The sequence below is a fragment of the Pseudorca crassidens genome, chromosome 17, assembly GCF_039906515.1.
Source record: "Pseudorca crassidens isolate mPseCra1 chromosome 17, mPseCra1.hap1, whole genome shotgun sequence".
Lineage (NCBI taxonomy): Eukaryota > Metazoa > Chordata > Mammalia > Artiodactyla > Delphinidae > Pseudorca > Pseudorca crassidens.
Genome location: NC_090312.1, coordinates 12,136,476 through 12,154,386, shown reverse-complemented (window position 1 = coordinate 12,154,386; position 17,911 = coordinate 12,136,476).

Sequence of the window (17,911 nt, the reverse complement as noted above, 5' to 3'; positions counted from 1 at the left end):
GAGTCCCCACAATCCAGTTCCTACCTACATTTTCTTTCATATCTCTCACCCCTTCTTTTCAGTCAACCCCCTCAAAGCTTCACGCAAATGCTTACCTTTTCTTTGACAAATTATGGCCTTTCACAAACAAACATGTGTATAAAGGCCATCACTCCAAAATAGCTTGCCCAGGAGCTCATAAAGAGTTCTGGGTGACTTGGTGTTATAAACACAAGCTCCCAGACAAACTCCAGATCACTTGAATCAGAATCTCAAGGTTAAGAATTAAGATTTTATTTTGTGCAAGTTCTCCAAAGAGTTCACTTACTTGTTTGGTTTGGGAATCACTGCATAGGCTGACCCATGTTTTGGAATGCCATGTTCTCACTCCTGGCAAATTTCAGCTCATTCTTGAAGATCCCATTTAAATTTAACTCCTTTGGGAGTCTTCCCAAAGACATCTCTACTGTCCCAAACACAAAATCAATACTGTCTCACTCTTTCCTCTCACAGGACTTTGTCTTCACTCCTTTATTATTCTATTTGTTGCACTTTGCTGTTTGAGTCTTGCCCTTTTTTTCTCCATGAGAAAATGCCCTCTGTGTCAATAGCAACAAGTGTTCAAGAAGAATGACATACAGAAGGTGGGATGAATTGCGTTGGGGAGTTAAACCATCTCTGATCTAGACATTATGGAGAACTCCTGGGAGGCTTAAGGGTAAGGAAGCCCCCACCCTTAAGGAACTTGTAAGTTCCTCAGAAAAGCTATTCTCCATTTGTCCTTCTGGGATGCCCTACTGGCCCTATGGCTACTCAGTCCTGGCACCGGTGAACACACTTACACGGTTTCTCGGCTGACTCTGCCTGGGAAGCATGTTTTCCATGGGCAGGGTCTACAACTTCTTCATCTCTGTATTCACATCACATATAGTGTCTGATTCTCCTGAATTTTTGTGTGGTTCATAATTTCTGGGATCTAAGATGTTGACATCAGTGTGACATAGTACTTAAGAGCATGAGCTTTGGAGCTAGAGCCTTGCGTTCACATCCCAGCCACTGGGCACAGTGTGATCTTGAACTAATTACTTAACCTGCTGTGCCTCCGTTTCCTCTTCAGCAAAATTGGAATAATAATAATAATACTTACCAAGTTTTCATCAGGATTAAATAGGTATTGGCATACCACTTATCACTTAGTAAACAATGAGTAAATGTTGACTCTTACTAACACTATGGTTAGTATTTTTTCCATGGGTTCCCCAAGTCTTCTTTGTGGTCAGTCACTCAACTTCTGAATGCTGAGGTGTTACCTGGAATTCCAATGCCCACACGCTGCTGCTATAACCACCCACAGGCATCTGTCATATTATGAAACATTAGGACCCCAGCAAGGTCCCAACACCATCCCTCCCCTTGCCTTTCTGCTCCATACAGCCTGAGAGTGCCAGTAAGAGTACCATTAAGTCTTGCTGAGTTAGCATGAAAGTGCACTGTATACAGTACTGTGCAAACATAAGATACTGCTATCATTTTACTCCTTGGCTGGGCTTTAAATTCTTTGTTGGTAGAGACCATTCTGTCACACACACTCAACCTATTCTTCTTGACTTTAGGAACCTCACAAACAATGAACAATAAAGTGTATTTAAGAAGAACTGAGCATGAATTCTCCTGCCCTGAACTTCAGACTTTTCTGGAATAGCATAGGTCATGCTGAGAAAATAAGAACTTGTGATGAAGGCTTAAGTGGTGCCCTTCAGTTTACTGAGGAAGCCTTACTCTACTATATCTGTTCAGTGACCTGAAGCTACTTCTAAATTAGCTATCTTCTTCAGAACACGCATAGCATGCTTTCTGTCCAATTTTAAGATTTGTACCTTTTTCTCACTGTGGTTCAAAAGTGATTTGAAATTTATGGGAGGCAAGTCTTTGAACCTAGCCATGAAAAAAAAATGTTCTACCTAAAACAGATGGGAATAAAATACCAAATTAAAAAAAAATACAAGAAAAACTAAGATCAGGATGCAAAATTCTTAATCAGTGCGAGAGAGAGCCTGTGCTGTAAAATTAAAAAAATAAATAAATGACCCATAGGGCTTCAAATGAATGGCCTACCTCTCTGAACGTACAGAGGAAATGAATGATTTTTTGTATGGTAATTGCTTCATTGCTTACAGTTTGTTTTATTTTTGCACTTGTCTTACTCTGTGTCTTGGTCAGTTGAGGCTGCTATAACAAATTGTAGACTGGGGGCTTAAACAACAGAAATTATTATATTTCTCACACTTCTGGAGGCTGGAAGTCCAAGTTCAGGGAGCCAGTGAATACTTGTGTGAAAGTGTGAAATTACTTATCCTATGCATGACTTTGTAACCTTATATATAAAATAAGAATGATAATAGAACCAATCTTATGGGGTAGTTGTGAAGCTTAAATGAATGTGTGCATGTGAAATATTTAGAAAATTGCTTGGCGCTCAATGCTATTTAAGTGTCAGCTGTAATATTAATGTTACTATTAATATCTTCTAGAGTTGTTGTAAGATTGAGAGCTGATATTATATGAAAAAAATGGTGCTTGGAGGATTTTTAAACTTAGTTGATATGATACCTTTCTGATTCTCTTCGCTCTACTCTTCTCTGTGGCTAACACTTCTCTGGAGGATTTAAAAAGCAATGGAGATGTCAGATGAGTGCATTAGCATTTTCTAGCACTGCTAATTACCAGGTACATTCATCTCCCGCACCACAATACATGCTTGCACAGAGCCGAATGTATGTATTATTCCCTATATGTCAGGTATTTGCAATCTCTACTTCATTGAGTCTTTAGCACAACTTAGTGAAAGAGGCATTGGCCTCACCTCTTTAGATATGAGAAAACTGAGTCTCAGAGGGGTGAAAGACCTTCCCCAAATACAATCAACTTTATACAGAAGACTTGGAAATTCACCCCAAGTTTTCTGAGTGAACTTCAGAGCCCGTGCTCCCTCTGGCACATCATGCCCTAAGCAAGACTCTTGTGATTCCAGCTGTCTAGGTGTTTCTATGTATAAACTGAAGGTGTCAGTGATCTAGAAATAGGCCATCCATCAATGGATGCCATCTGTAAGGCTGTGTCCCGAGCAATGCTCAGTTCCACTTGAGAAATTGCATTCCTACAAACTCATTAACTCCTCCCTTCCAGTCCTCTCTCCATTTCTAGAAGTGCTTCCATAGAGCTCCATCTAGTGCTACTGGGCAGGGCGAGTCAGCATGGGTGGAGGATTAAAGACAACGGTCGCTCAGGCTTCTCTTGGTAGATTCTTCCTCAGCACGCCTTCCAGGTGGCCCTCAAAGCCAGCTAGCAGTGTTGGATGCCGGGGGCAGCCAGGAAGGAGGATGAGTGTCACTCTTCTTCTCCTGATGAATCTATATATTCCTACCCAAACCTAAAAGAAACCATCTCTTTTAAATTCACAAAGTGTACATCTTATTACCTAAATGGGCTTTCTTTCTCACCATTTATGTATGTATGTGTGTGTGTGTGTGTGTGTGTGTATATATATATATATATATATATATATAATTTTTGGTTTTTTATTTCTCTGCCTTTGCCCATGCTGCTCCCTTATCTTGTAACACCCTTCATACCTTTAAGCCTGACTAATATTCTTCGAGATTTCCTCAATCTGAAGACTATGGTAAGTGATTCTACTCTGCTCCTGGGGTCTACCTTATTTCAAGAAGTACTATGTAGCTACAGTGATCAAGACAGTGTAGTATTGGAGAAATAACAGGAAAACAATTGAATGGAATAGAAAAGAGACCCTAGAAATAGACCCACACAAATATAGTCACCTAACCTTTTGCAAAGGGAAAAAGGAAATTCAATGGAGAAAGAAAATTCTTTTCAACAAATGGTACTGAAACAACTGAGTATCCACATCCACACACAGAAAATGAACCTAGATACAGATCTTATACTCTTCACAAAAATGATCTCAAGATGGATCATAGACTTCAATGTAAAACACAAAACTGTAAAACTTCTAGAAGACAACATAGGAGAAAATCTAGATGACTTTTGACAGTGACCTTTTACATGCAACACCAAAAGCATAATCTATGAAAGAAAAAACCAGTAAATTGGATTACATTAAAATTAAAAACATCTGCTCTGTAAAAGACACTATTAGGAGAATGAAAATACAGACCACAGGCTGGGAGAAAATACTTGCAAAACACAAATCTCACAAACGTCTTCTATAAAAAATATACAAAGAAATCCTAAAACTCAACATCAGGAAAACAAAACACCTAATTGAAAAATGGACCCAAAACGTTAACAGACATCTTACCAAAGAAAATGTACAGATGGCAAGTAAATATATGAAAAGATGCTCTACATCATATGTTATAGGTGTTTATAGCAGTTGTATTCATGATTGCCAAAACCTGGAAACAACCAAGATGTCTTTCAGTAGGGGAATGGATAAACTGTGGTACATCTAGACAATGGAATATTATTCAATAAAAAGAGCTATCATATCATAAAAAGACACAGAGGAAACTTAAGTGCATATTGCTAAGTAAAAGAAGCCTGTTCAGAAAAAAACACAAAAAACACCTACATAGTATATGATTACAAGTATATGACTTTCTGGAAAAAGAACGGGAAGAGATTGTGGTTTCTCTGTTGCAGGCTGACACCAGACTTGTGCTCATCCACTCTTGATTTTTGTGCTTACATAAGTAAAACAGGGACTCCAGGAAGGCTCACGTCAAGGAGTACTTCCCAGAATTTCTGTTGCCAGTGTCCTTGTCCCGGCAGTGAGCCACAGCCACCCCCTACCTCTGCAGAAGACCCGCCAACACTAGCAGGAACTCAGTCATGCAGCTTGAAGAATGACCTTAAGGGTGGTACTTACACTCAACCTTCAGTGATTTCAAGGACTTGGAGAAAGGGGAATAGAACCAATATTTGAACCATGATGTTATGAGATTATGTACGGCACAGGCACATAGGTGGCTGGGAAGTGTCTGTGGGTTGATTCCTTTGTGAATTATATGGAGCTGACATGGCTGAAACCCACAGTGACCCAGACAAGGACAGAAGCTCGTGCTGAAAGAGTGGCTGCCGCCCCTACGTGAGCTCGTAGAATTGTGGAACTGAAGAGCCAGTGTGGATCTTGGATATCACCTTTTCCAAGCCTCATATATCTCATCCAAACTCTGAAGGAAAGAAGAGGCAGATCACCATATAACCTATTCAGTTTCAATTTCAAAGGATGCTGCTGCTGATCAAAGGATACCTGAAGGACATTGCATGATACTTTCCAATTTGTGTGACAAGACCCAACTTCCAATTCTCCCTTGTCTGTGACTTCTGATATCATTACATGAGTACAAAATTAAGGGACAAAGTTAAAATAGACATTGTAATAAGAAGTATATCTTTCAGGGGGCCTCTGAGGTGCCGCGAGCAGCTGGAGCAGAGCTGGGCTGCTGCTGGAGCTCCATGATTCACTTCCTGGGTGACAAGGGGCTGCTGGGCAGGGGCCAAGGCAGGTAGTAGCCCTCAGAGATGGCAGCTCAGAGGTGCTTCTACCAGCCGTGTGACTGACGGGGTCTTGGTGCTCGGCCAGGTATCAGGCCAGAGCCTCTGAGGTGGGAGAGCCGAGTTCAGGACATTGGTACACCAGAGACCTCCCAGCTCCACATAATCTCAAACGGCAAAAGCCCGGAGATCGCCAACTCAATGCCAAGACCCAGCACCACTCAACAACCAGCAAGCTCCAATGCTGGACACCCTATGCCAAACAACTAGCAAGACAGGAACACAACCCCACCCATTAGCAGAGAGGCTGTGCAAAATCATAATAAGGTCACAGACACCCCAAGACACACCACCGGACACGGTCCTGCCCACCACAAAGACAAGATCCAGCCTCATTGACCAAAACACAGGCACCAGTCCCCTCCAGCAGGAAGCCTACACAACCCACTGAACCAACCTTAGCCACTGGGGGCAGACACCAAAAACAACGGGAACTACGGACCTGCAGCCTGTGAAAAGGAGACCCCAAACACAGAAAGTTAAGCAAAATGAGAAGACGGAGAAATACGCAGCAGATGAAGGAGCAAGGTAAAAACCCACCAGACCACACAAATGAAGAGGAAATAAGCAGTCCACCTGAAAAAGAATTCAGAGTAATGATAGTAAAGATGATCCAAAATCTTGGAAATAGAATGGAGAAGATACAAGAAATGTTTAACAAGGACCTAGAAGAACTAAAGAGCAAACAAACAATGATGAACAACAGAATAAATGAAATTAAAAATTCTCTAGAAGGAATCAACAGCAGAATAACTGAGGCAGAAGAACAGATAAGTGACCTGGAAGATAAAATAGTGGAAATAATTACTGCAAAGCAGAATAAAGAAAAAAGAGTGAAAAGAATTGAGGACAGTCTCAGAGACCTCTGGGGCAACATTAAATGCACCAACATTCGAATTATACAGGTCACTGAAGAAGAAGAGAAAAAAAAGGGACTGAGAAAACATTTGAAGAGATTATAGTTGAAAACCTCCCTAATATGGGAAAGGAAGTAGGCAATCAAGTCCAGGAAGCACAGAGAGAACCATACAGGATAAATCCAAGGAGAAACACGCCAAGACACATATTAATCAAACTATCAAAAATTAAATACAAAGAAAAAATATTAAAAGCAGCAAGGGAAAAGCAACAATTAACATAAAAGGGAATCCCCATAAGGTTATCAACTGATCTTTCAGCAGAAACTCTGCAAGCCAGAAGGGTGTGGCAGGACATATTTAAAGTGATGAAAGGGAAAAGCCTACAACCAAGATTACTCTACCCAGCAAGGATCTCATTCAGATTCGAGGGGGAAATAACCTTTACAGATAAGCAGAAGCTAAGAGAATTCAACACCTCAAACCAGCTTTACAACAAATACTATAGGAACTTTTCTAGGCAGGAAATACAAGAGGAGAAAAAGACCTACAATAAAAAACCCCAAACAATTAAGAAAATGGTAATAGGAACATACATATTGATAATTACCTTAAATATAAATGGATTAAATGCTCCCACCAAAAGACATAGACTGGCTGAATGGATACAAAAGCAAGACCCATATATAGGCTGTCTACAAGAGTCCCACTTCAGACGTAGGGACACGTACAGACTGAAAGTGAGAGGATCGAAAAAAGATATTCCATGCAATTGGAAATCAAAAGAAAGCTGGAGTAGTAATTCTCATATCAGACAAAATAGACTTTAAAATAAAGACTATTACAAGAGACAAAGAAGGACACTACATAATGATCAAGGGATCAATCCAAGAAGAAGATAGAACAATTGTAAATATTTAAGCACCCAACAGAGGAGCACCTCAATACATAAGGCAAATACTAACAGCCATAAAACGGGAAATCGACAGTAACACAGTAATAGTAGGGGACTTTAACACCCCACTTTCACCAATGGACAGGTGATCCAGACAGAAAATTAATAAGGAAACACAAGCTTTAAATAACACATTAAACAAGATGGACTTAATTGATATTTATAGGACATTCCATCCAAAAACAACAGAATACACCTTTTTCTCAAGTGCTCATGGAATGTTCTCCAGGATAGATCATATCTTGAGTCACAAATCAAGCCTTAGTAAATTTAAGAAAATTGAAATCATATCAAGTATCTTTTCTGACCACAATGCTATGAGACTAGATATCAATTACAGGAAAAAACCTGTAAAAAATACAAACACATGGAGGCTAAACAACACACTACTAAATAACCAAGAGATCACTGAAGAAATCAGAGGAAATCAAAAAAATACCTAGAAACAAATGACAATGAAAGCACGACGACCCAAAACCTCTGGGATGCTGCAAAAGCAGTTCTAAGAGGGAAGTTTATAGCAATGCAATCCCACATCCAGAAACAGAAAACATCTCTAAAAAACAACCTAACCTTACACCTAAAGCAATTAGAGAAAGAAGAACAAAAAAACTCCAAAGTTAGCAGAAGGAAAAAAATTATAAAGACCAGATCAGAAATAAATGAAAAATAAATGAAGGACATGATAGCAAAGATCAATAAAACTAAAAGCTGGTTCTTTGAGAAGATAAACAAAATTGATAAAACATTAGCCAGACTCCTCAAGAAAAAAAGGGAGAAGAATTAGAAATGAAAAAGGAGAAGTAACAACTGACACTGCAGAAATACAAAGGATCATGAGAAATTACTACAAGTAGCTATATGCCAATGAAATGGACAACCTGGGAAAAAAGGACAAATTCTTAGAAAAGCAGAACCTTCCGAGACTGAACCAGGAAGAAATAGAAAATATAAGCAGACCAATTACAAGTACTGAAATTGAAACTGTTATTAAAAATCTTCCAACCGACAAAAGCCCAGGACCAGATGGCTTCACTGGTAAATTCTATCAAACATTTAGAGAAGAGCTAACACCTATCTTCCTCAAACTCTTCCAAAATTTAGCAGAGGGAGAAACACTCCCACCCTCATTCTACGAGGCCATCATCACCCTGATACCAAAAACAGGCAAAGATGTCACCAAAAAAGAAAGCTACAGGCTAATATCACTGATGAACATAGATGCAAAAGTTCTCAACAAAATACTAGCAAACAGAATCGAACAGCACATTAAAAGGATCATACACCATGATCAAGTGGGGTTTATCCCAGGAATACAAGGATTCTTAATATATGCAAATCAATGTGATAAAACATATTAACAAATTGAAGGAGAGAAACCATATGATCATCTCAATAGATGCAGAAAAAGCTTTTGACAAAATTGAACACCCATTTATGATTAAAAACCCTCCAGAAAGTAGGCATAGAGGGAACTTACCTCAACATAATAAAGGCCATATATGACAAACGCACAGTCAACATCTTTCTCATGGTGAAAAATTGAAACTATTTCCACTAAGATCAGGAACAAGACAAGGTTGCCCACTACTCACCACTATTATTCAACATAGTTTTGGAAGTTTTAGCCACAGCAGTCAGAGAAGAAAAAGAAATAAAAGGAATCCAAATCGGAAAAGAAGATGTAAAACTGTCACTGTTTCAGATGACATGATACTATGCACAGAGAATCCTAAAGATGCTACAAGATAACTACTAGAGCTAATCAATGAATTTGGTAAAGTAACAGGATACAAAATTAATGCACAGAAATCTCTGGCATTCCTATACACTAGTGATGAAAAATCTGAAAGAGAAATTAAGAAAACACTCCCATTTGCCACTGCAACAAAAAGAATAAAATACCTAGGAATAAACCTACCTAAGGAGACAAAAGACCTGTATACAGAAAACTATAAGACACTAATGAAAGAAATTAAAGATGATACAAACAGATGGAGAGATATTCCATGTTCTTGGATTGGAAGAATCAACATTGTGAAAATGACTATACTACTCAAAGCAATCTACAGGTTTACTGCAATCCCTATCAGACTACCAATGACATTTTTCACAGAACCAGTACAAAAAATTTCACAATTTGTATGGAAACACAAAAGACCCCAAATAGCCAAAGCAATGTTGAAAAAGAAAAACAGAACTGGAGGAATCAGGCTCCTGGGCTTCAGACTATACACTGGTACAGAAACAGAAATATAGATCAGTGGAACAGGATAGAAAGCCCAGAGATAAACCCACACACATATGATCAACTTATTTTTGATAAAGGAGGCAAGAATATACAGTGGAGAAAAGACAGCCTCTTCAATAAGTGGTCCTGGGAAAACTGCACAGCTACACCTAAAAGAATGAAGTTAGAACACTCCCTAACACCATACACAAAAATAAATTCAAAATGGATTAAAGACCTAAATGTAAGACCAGACACTAGAAAACTCTTAGAGGAAAACATAGGCAGAACACTCTATGGCATAAATCACAGCACGATCCTTTTTGACCCACCTCCTACAGAAATGGAAATAAAAATAAAAATAAACAAATGGGACCTAATGAAACTTAAAAGCTTTTGCACAGCAAAGGAAACCATGAACAAAACGAAAAGACAACCCTCAGAATGGGAGAAAATATTTGCAGACGAAGCAACTGAGAAAGAATTAATCTCCAAAATATACAAGCAGTTCAAGCAGCTCAGTATCAAAAAAGCAAACAACCCAATCCAAAAATGGGCAGAAGACCTAAATAGACATTTCTCCAAAGAAGATATACAGGTTGCCAACAAACACATGAAAGGATGCTCAACATCACAAATCATTAGAGAAATGCAAATTAAAACTACAATGAGGTATCATCTCACACCAGTCAGAATGTCCATCATCAAAAAATCTACAAACAATAAATGCTGGAGAGGGTGTGGAGAAAAGGGAACACTCTTGCACTGTTCATGGGAATGTAAATTGATACAGCCACTGTGGAGAACAGTATGGAAGTTCCTTAAAATAACTAAAAATAGAACTACCATAGGACGCTGCAATCCCACTACTGGGCATATACCCTGAGAAATCCATAATTCAAAATGAGTCATGTACCACAATGTTCATTTCAGCTCTGTTTACAGTAGCCAGGATGTGGAAACAACCTAAGTGTCCATCTACAGATGAATGGATAAAGAAGATGTGGCACATATATACAATGGAATATTACTCAGCCATAAAAAGAAACGAAATTGAGTTATTTGTAGTGAGGTGGATGGACCTAGAGTCTGTCATACAGAGTGAAGTAAGTCAGAAGGAGAAAAACAAATACGGTATGCTAACACATATATATGGAATCTCAAAAAAAAGAGAAACAACATGGTCATGAAGAACCTAGGGGCAGATGGGAGTAGAGATGCAGACCTACTAGAGAATGGACTTGAGGATATGGGGAGGGGGAAGGGTAAGCTGGCACAAAGTGTGAGAGTGTTAGTGTATATATGGACATATATACACTACCAAATGTAAAATAAATAGCTAGTGGGAAGCAGTCACCTAGCACAGGGAGATCAGCTTGGTGCTTTGTGACCAGCTTGAAGGGTGGGATAGGGAGGGTGGGAGGGAGGGAGACGCAAGAGGGAAGAGATATGAGTATATATGTATATGTATAACTGATTCACTTTGTTGTAAAGCAGAAACTAACACACCATTGTTAAGCAATTATACTCTAATAAAAACATTTAAAAAATGAAAAAATAAAACAGACAATGCAGGGAATATAAGAAAGCTTCCAAGTAATTGTAATTAGCATCCTCAAAGAGAGAAGATACTGCATTATTAAAACAAGAATTACTGTGGAACAAGATGCTGTGGGAACAGAGAACAATGAGGAATCAAGAGAGAGCTCTTGGAAATTAAAAATATTTCAGATGAAATTAATACAATATTCCATAGAAGTGTTGAGGGGTGAAGACAGAAAATTTCTTAAAGGTAGCATGAAAAAACCAAAAAGATGTAGAGACAGACGGTAGAAGATGTGAAAATTTCAAGATCAGTCTGGGAAGTCCAACATCTGACCAACCTGACTTCCAGAAAGTGATTATAGACAAACTGAGGGGAGGGTATTATCAAAGAAATAATGAAAGTTCCCAGAACTGAGGGAAATGGGCCTCTGGATTAAATGGTTCACTCCAAGACAAATAATTATGAAATTTCACAATCCCAGGAATAATGAGACAATTCTAAAAACATCTGGAGAGAAAAAGTAGACCATGTACAATGAATAAGGAATCGGAACAGTATCACACTTCTCAGCAAATGACAGTGGACAACATCTTCAAATTGTAACTAAAAATTATCTCCAATCTAGAATTCTAAAATCTGTCAAACAATCAGTCAGTTTATGTGAATAGGGTAGGTATTTATGGCTTGCAAGATCTCAAAGCATTTACTTCCCATGTATTCCTTTTCAGGATACTACTGGGGGATGTGCTTTTTTATAATTAAGGAGATAAGTAATCACAGAAACAGGGAATCCAACAGAAGAAAGAGGTCAAAGGAATTCATTAGGTGAGGAAGGACAGTTATAAATGAGAGCTGGCAGAAGACCCCAAAAGCAAGTCCAAATGCAGGATGGACTTGTTTTTGGATGTAGGATGATGGAGAGATCCAAGAAAGAATTCCCTGGGACAAAATGGAGTAGAAACTGTATAACTGGTTTGACTTGTGGAAAATTGAAAATTGGAAGGATGTTGGGGAGAGCAAAAAGAACTAGTAATAGGCACATAAGTAACTTAGAAAATGAAAGATCCTCAATGTATGTGACTTTGAATTTTTATCTTTGCTTCTCCAATGTCTATGATAGCGCCTGGCATGGAAGAGGATCTCAGTGAGTGCTTACTGTATCGATAGATGGATGGATGATGAGTGAATGGATGAATTAATGTAATAATGGTAATAATAATAATAAAATAATAGTGACTTAAAAAAAAAAGAGTCATGTACCACAATGTTCATTGCAGCTCTATTTACAATAGCCAGGACATGGAAGCAACCTAAGTGTCCATCAACAGATGAATGGATAAAGAAGATGTGGCACATATATACAATGGAATATTACTCAGCCATAAAAAGAAATGAAATTGAGTTATTTGTAGTGAGGTTGATGGACCTAGAGTCTGTCATACAGAGTGAAGTAAGTCAGAAAGAGAAAAACAAATACTGTATGCTAACACATATATATGGAATCTAAAAAAAAAAAAAAAAAGGTTCTGAAGAACCTAGGGGCAGGACAGGAATAAAGACACAGACCTAGAGAATGGACTTGAGGACACGGGGAGGGGGAAGGTAAGCTGGCTCGAAGTGAGAGAGTGGCATGGACTTATATATACTACCACATGTAAAATAGATGGCTAGTGGGAAGCTGCTGCATAGCACAGGGAGATCAGCTCGGTGCCTTGTGACCACCTAGAGGGGTGGGATACAGAGGGTGGGAGGGAGACGCAAGAGTGAGGAGATATGGAGATATATGTATATGTATAGCTGATTCACTTTGTTGTAAAGCAGAAACTAACACACCATTGTAAAGCAATTATACTCCAACAAAGATGTTTAAAAAAAAGATGTGTGGGGAGATAATAAATTTAAGAACAATGGAATAGGACAGGTATGCTATTGTAAATGGAGTTGATGTTTTGGTCTATTTTCCAGTTATTTTCTGCTAGTATATAAAAGTACAATTTAGGTTTTGTTTTCTACAAATCTTGTATCATAGGAACTTGCTAAATTTACTGTTTCTCGTAGTTGTTTGGTAGAGGCCATGGAGCTTTCAACATAAGCATTATTCATCTGCAAATGGAAGTAGCTTAACTTTCTCCTTTTCCATATTCATACATTATCTTTTTCATGCTTTTCTGTTTAATGGCTAGAGCTCCAGTAGAATGTTGAATTGTAGTGGTAAGAGTAGGCATCCTTGCTTGTTCCCAGTCTTAGGAAGAAAATATTTGATATTTCATTCTTAAGTATGATGGTAAATGTAGATTTTTTTTAGAGTGTTCTTTATTAGACAGAAGAAGTTCCGTTTTATTCCTAGATAGCTGAGAGCTTATTTCCTGAGTGGATTGTTGACTTTTATCAAATGTTATTTATACATCTGGCAAAAAAAATCACATTTTTCTCCTTTGTTATGATTGTGAATTGTATTGATTGATTTTAAAATATTATATCAAGTTTAAATTCTTAGGATCATGATACAGTGTCCTTATAGATTTCTGAAATCAATTTGCTAATATTTGTTAAACATTTTTACATTAATGATCATGAGGAATATTGGTCTATGATTTTCCTTTTTAATAATGTTTTTGTCAGATGTTAATATTGAGTTTATGCATGTTTTACAATACAAGTTAGTTATTTTCTGAAAGGGTGGTGTAATATTCATATTCTTTCTTACTGAAGTGTTTGAGATAATTGACCAGTGAAGCCATTTAGAACTGAATTTGTGTGTGCGCATGTATGTCTTTAATAGATATAAGTTTAGTCAGGTTTTCTGTTTCATTTTTAGTCAATTTTGGTAAATTGCATATTCCAAAGTATTTGTCCATTTCATCTTAGATGTCAAGTTTATCGGCATAAAGTTGTTAATCATCTCAATCTTTTAACATGTATAGGATTGTAGTAATAATCCCTCTTTCATTACTATAATTTTTATTCTCTGTCTTCATCAGTTTAGCTAAGTTTTTGTCAATTTTGATGATTTTTTTCAAAGCATCAAATCTTGGCTTTCCTCTGTTATTCGGTTGTGTTCCATTTATTGATTTATGCTCCTATCAATATTATTTATTTCCTTTTACTTACACTGAAATTACTATGCTCATTGTTTTTCTAATTTCTTAGGGTAGAATATTAGCTCATTGTTTAGACTGTTTACATTTCTAATATTAGCATTTAAATCTATAAATTTCTCACCATTCATTGCTTTATTTGCATCACACATAGTTTATTATATTTTCTTTATAATTATCTTCAAAATATTTTCTAATTTTCCTTGTGCTTTCTTTTTGATGGATTGTTTAGAAATATTTTGTTTAATTGCCAAACATGTGGGGTTTCCCAGATGTGTTATTTTTATTGATTTCAAATTACGTTGTTCTCAAAGTACATGACTACATTTCTTCTACATATATTGAGAGTTGTTTTGTGGTCAGGCATATGTTCTATTTTGGTGAACATACCTTGTGCACCTATGTAAGGCATCATGTTCTTTAGGTTTTAATTAATTCTTGGAGTTTGATAGTACTGTTCCGGTCATCAAAACAGTATGGTACCGGTACAAAAACAGACATAGATCAGTGGAAGAGGATAGAGAGCCCAGAAGTAAACCCACACACTTACGGTTAATTAACCTATGACGAAGGAGGCAAGAAAATACAGTGGCAAAAAGTCTTTTCAATAAGTGCTGCTGGGAAAACTGGACAGCTACATATAAAAGAATGAAATTAGAAGACTCCCTAACACCATATACAAAAATAAACTCAAAATGGCTTAAAGACCTAAATGTAAGACTAGCTACTCTAAAACTCCTAGAGGAAAACATAGGCAGAATAGTCTTTGACATAAATCACAGCAATATTTTTTTCGATCCGTATCCTAAAGTATTCATTCAATAGTGTTTTTCTAGTTGTTCTATCAGCTGCTGAGAGTGGAGTATTAAAATCTTATTTGATTGTAATAGAATTATTTATTTCTCCCTATAATTCCATCATTGTTTGCTTTACGTATTTCCAGCCTCTGTTATTTTGGGATATAGATATTTGTGATTGTTATTAGTCTTCTGATAGATTAATCTTTTTAATTATGAAGTGATTTTCTTTATCTCTGTTTTAACTTTGTCTTGATTTTGTCTCTGTTATAACTCTTTTCCTACTTTATGGATTGTTAATATAGCCTCTCTAACCTTCTCAAGCTTACTTTGTTAAATTATAAATTGTGAAATAAATTACCTCAATATCTAGTAGCTTAAAACAATAAACATTTATCATCTCAAGCGGTTTAGCTGAGTGATTCTGCTTCAAGAATCTGCTTCATGAAGTTGCAGCAAAGTTGTTGTCCAAGGCTGCAGTCATCTCAAGACTCTGCTTGGGCTGAAAAAATCCACTTCTAAACCCACTCAAGTGGTTGTCGGTTGGTCTCAGTTCCTCATGACCTATTGAACTGAGGGCCTCAGTCTCTCATCGTGTGGGCTTTCTATAGTTTGTCTGAGTGTCCTCAAGGTATGACAGGTAGCTGTCTTCCACAGAGCAAGTTGATGAGAGAAAGAGACAGAGAGAGAGAGATTGACTGAGAGATTGAGAAAGAACCCACAATGGAAGCCACAGATTTTTATAAGCTCATCATAGAAGCTCTCCTGCCATATTGTATTTATCAGAAACAAGTCAGCAATTCTAGCCCACTCTCAAGGGGAGGAGATTACACAGGGCATGAATACGAGGAGGCAAGGATCTTTGGCAACCATCTTAGAGACAAACAACCACATTGTTCTTATAGTTATCTTTTTAATGCCTATTTACCTGCAACCTACCTGTGTCTTTTAATTTGAAGTGATTCTCCTGTAGACAGTGTAAAGTGGAGTCTTGTATTTTTATCCAGTCTAAAAGTCTTTTACTGGAATATTTATATATTAACGTTCAATGTAATTATTGATATGGTTATTGACAATATTGATAATTAAGTTTACTGCTTTCTGTTTGCATCATCTTTTGTTATTGTTCCCTTTTCCTTCCTGCTTTTGAATTATTTGAATATTTTTAGACTGATGTATCTATTGGATTTTTAGCTTTACTTCTTTACATTATTTTTTAGTGATTGTTCTGGGGATTGGCATATATATCTTTAATCTTTCACATTCTACCTAGTGTTAATATAGTAACAATTTGACATAAAATGTAGAAACCTTGAAGTCATGTAGGTCTATTCACTACTCCCTTTCTAGTCTATATACTATAGTTGTCATTATATATACACATAATTCCAACAGAACAATGTTATAATTTTGCTTTACATAGTCATAGGTAAATTAAATAATTTAAAAGGGAAATAGTCTTCCATTTTTACCCAATTATTTACTTCTTCAAATGCTCCCCATTTCTTTTTGAAGAGCCAGATTTCCATCTGGTATTATTTCCTTTCAGCCCAAAGAACTTCTTTTAGTATTTCTAGCAGTATAGGTTTGCTGCGGACAAATTCCTACCATTTTCCCTTATATGAAATTGTTTTTATTTCACTGTCTTCTGGTCTCCATGGTTTCTGATGAGTAGTCTGTGTTACTTCAAATCACGGTTTCCCTGTATGTAATGTTTCATTTCTCTCTGACTCTTTTGAAGGTTTTCTCTTGATGTGTGGTTTTCAACATTTTGACTATGGTATGTGGTGGTGATGTACCTAGGTGTGAGTAACCCGTAAGAATCAAATGAAAAGTCACAGAAGTTGAAAGCAGATGTAAGCTACTGGGGAGCAATATTAAGTTGGCTTCCACAGCGACCCAGCTTAATGGACTTGTTGAGAAAATCTACCACCCAATACATTGGGCAAATGGGATCTGAATCTGCAGGGTAGGAAATGCGATTTCCAATGTATTTGTACTTTATCATTTCTAAGTGAAGTTACTCTCAGTATGAAATATATAAAAGAGAAGCATAATCTAAAGAGACTTGGACCTTGGATCTCAGTCCAGCTCTAACATCCATTAATGTAGACAAGCCACACTCCCTCACTGGGCTGCCAATTTCTATGCATAAATCTTGGGGCTTCCAGTAGGTAACTACTAAGTGCTTTTTTTCTTCCTGTGTTTCTAGAACTGTTTAAGGCTGCAAAAGCTCAAAAGGAGAAAACGACTGGGTATATTTTGCCAACATCTCTTCTAAACCCACATTGCTGCATTGTGCTCCTTCAGCTGATGAAGGAAAGTAGAGATGTTCATCTTCAAACCAAATATAAAATTAAGTCATCTGTTCACTGAACTCCTTAACCATGTTACTCTCGAAATTAAAGGGTCTGTCATATCCAGCCTCCCCAGATGAATTTGTGGGTTTTTTTTTTTTTTTCTTGATGGAGTACAATCTGTCCCTATGTCTTATTTTTTTAAATGGTTAAAGATGTGCTCCTTGTATAAACAAACTCTTGTAGCCATAGTAACAGGAAACAAAGCGGCCCAGGCAGTGATGAGCATGGGCCAAGAGATCTTTTTAATCTGAAAGAATCTATGCTTTTGCTATTTTGGTTAAGTTTAATTTCTGTAGAAATTTTTGGTTCTTTTAGATAAAAATATAGACTGGTAGACCTACGATTGTTATTACAAGTTTAAACTTATTTAAAATCAGATGAATTAAAAAGTTTAAGGTTGCCTCAGAGATCAATTCCCCTAATTTGCTAAGGTAACTATAGCCCATACTAAAATGAGTGCACCAAGGAAAGGAGATAGAAAAGTATTTAAT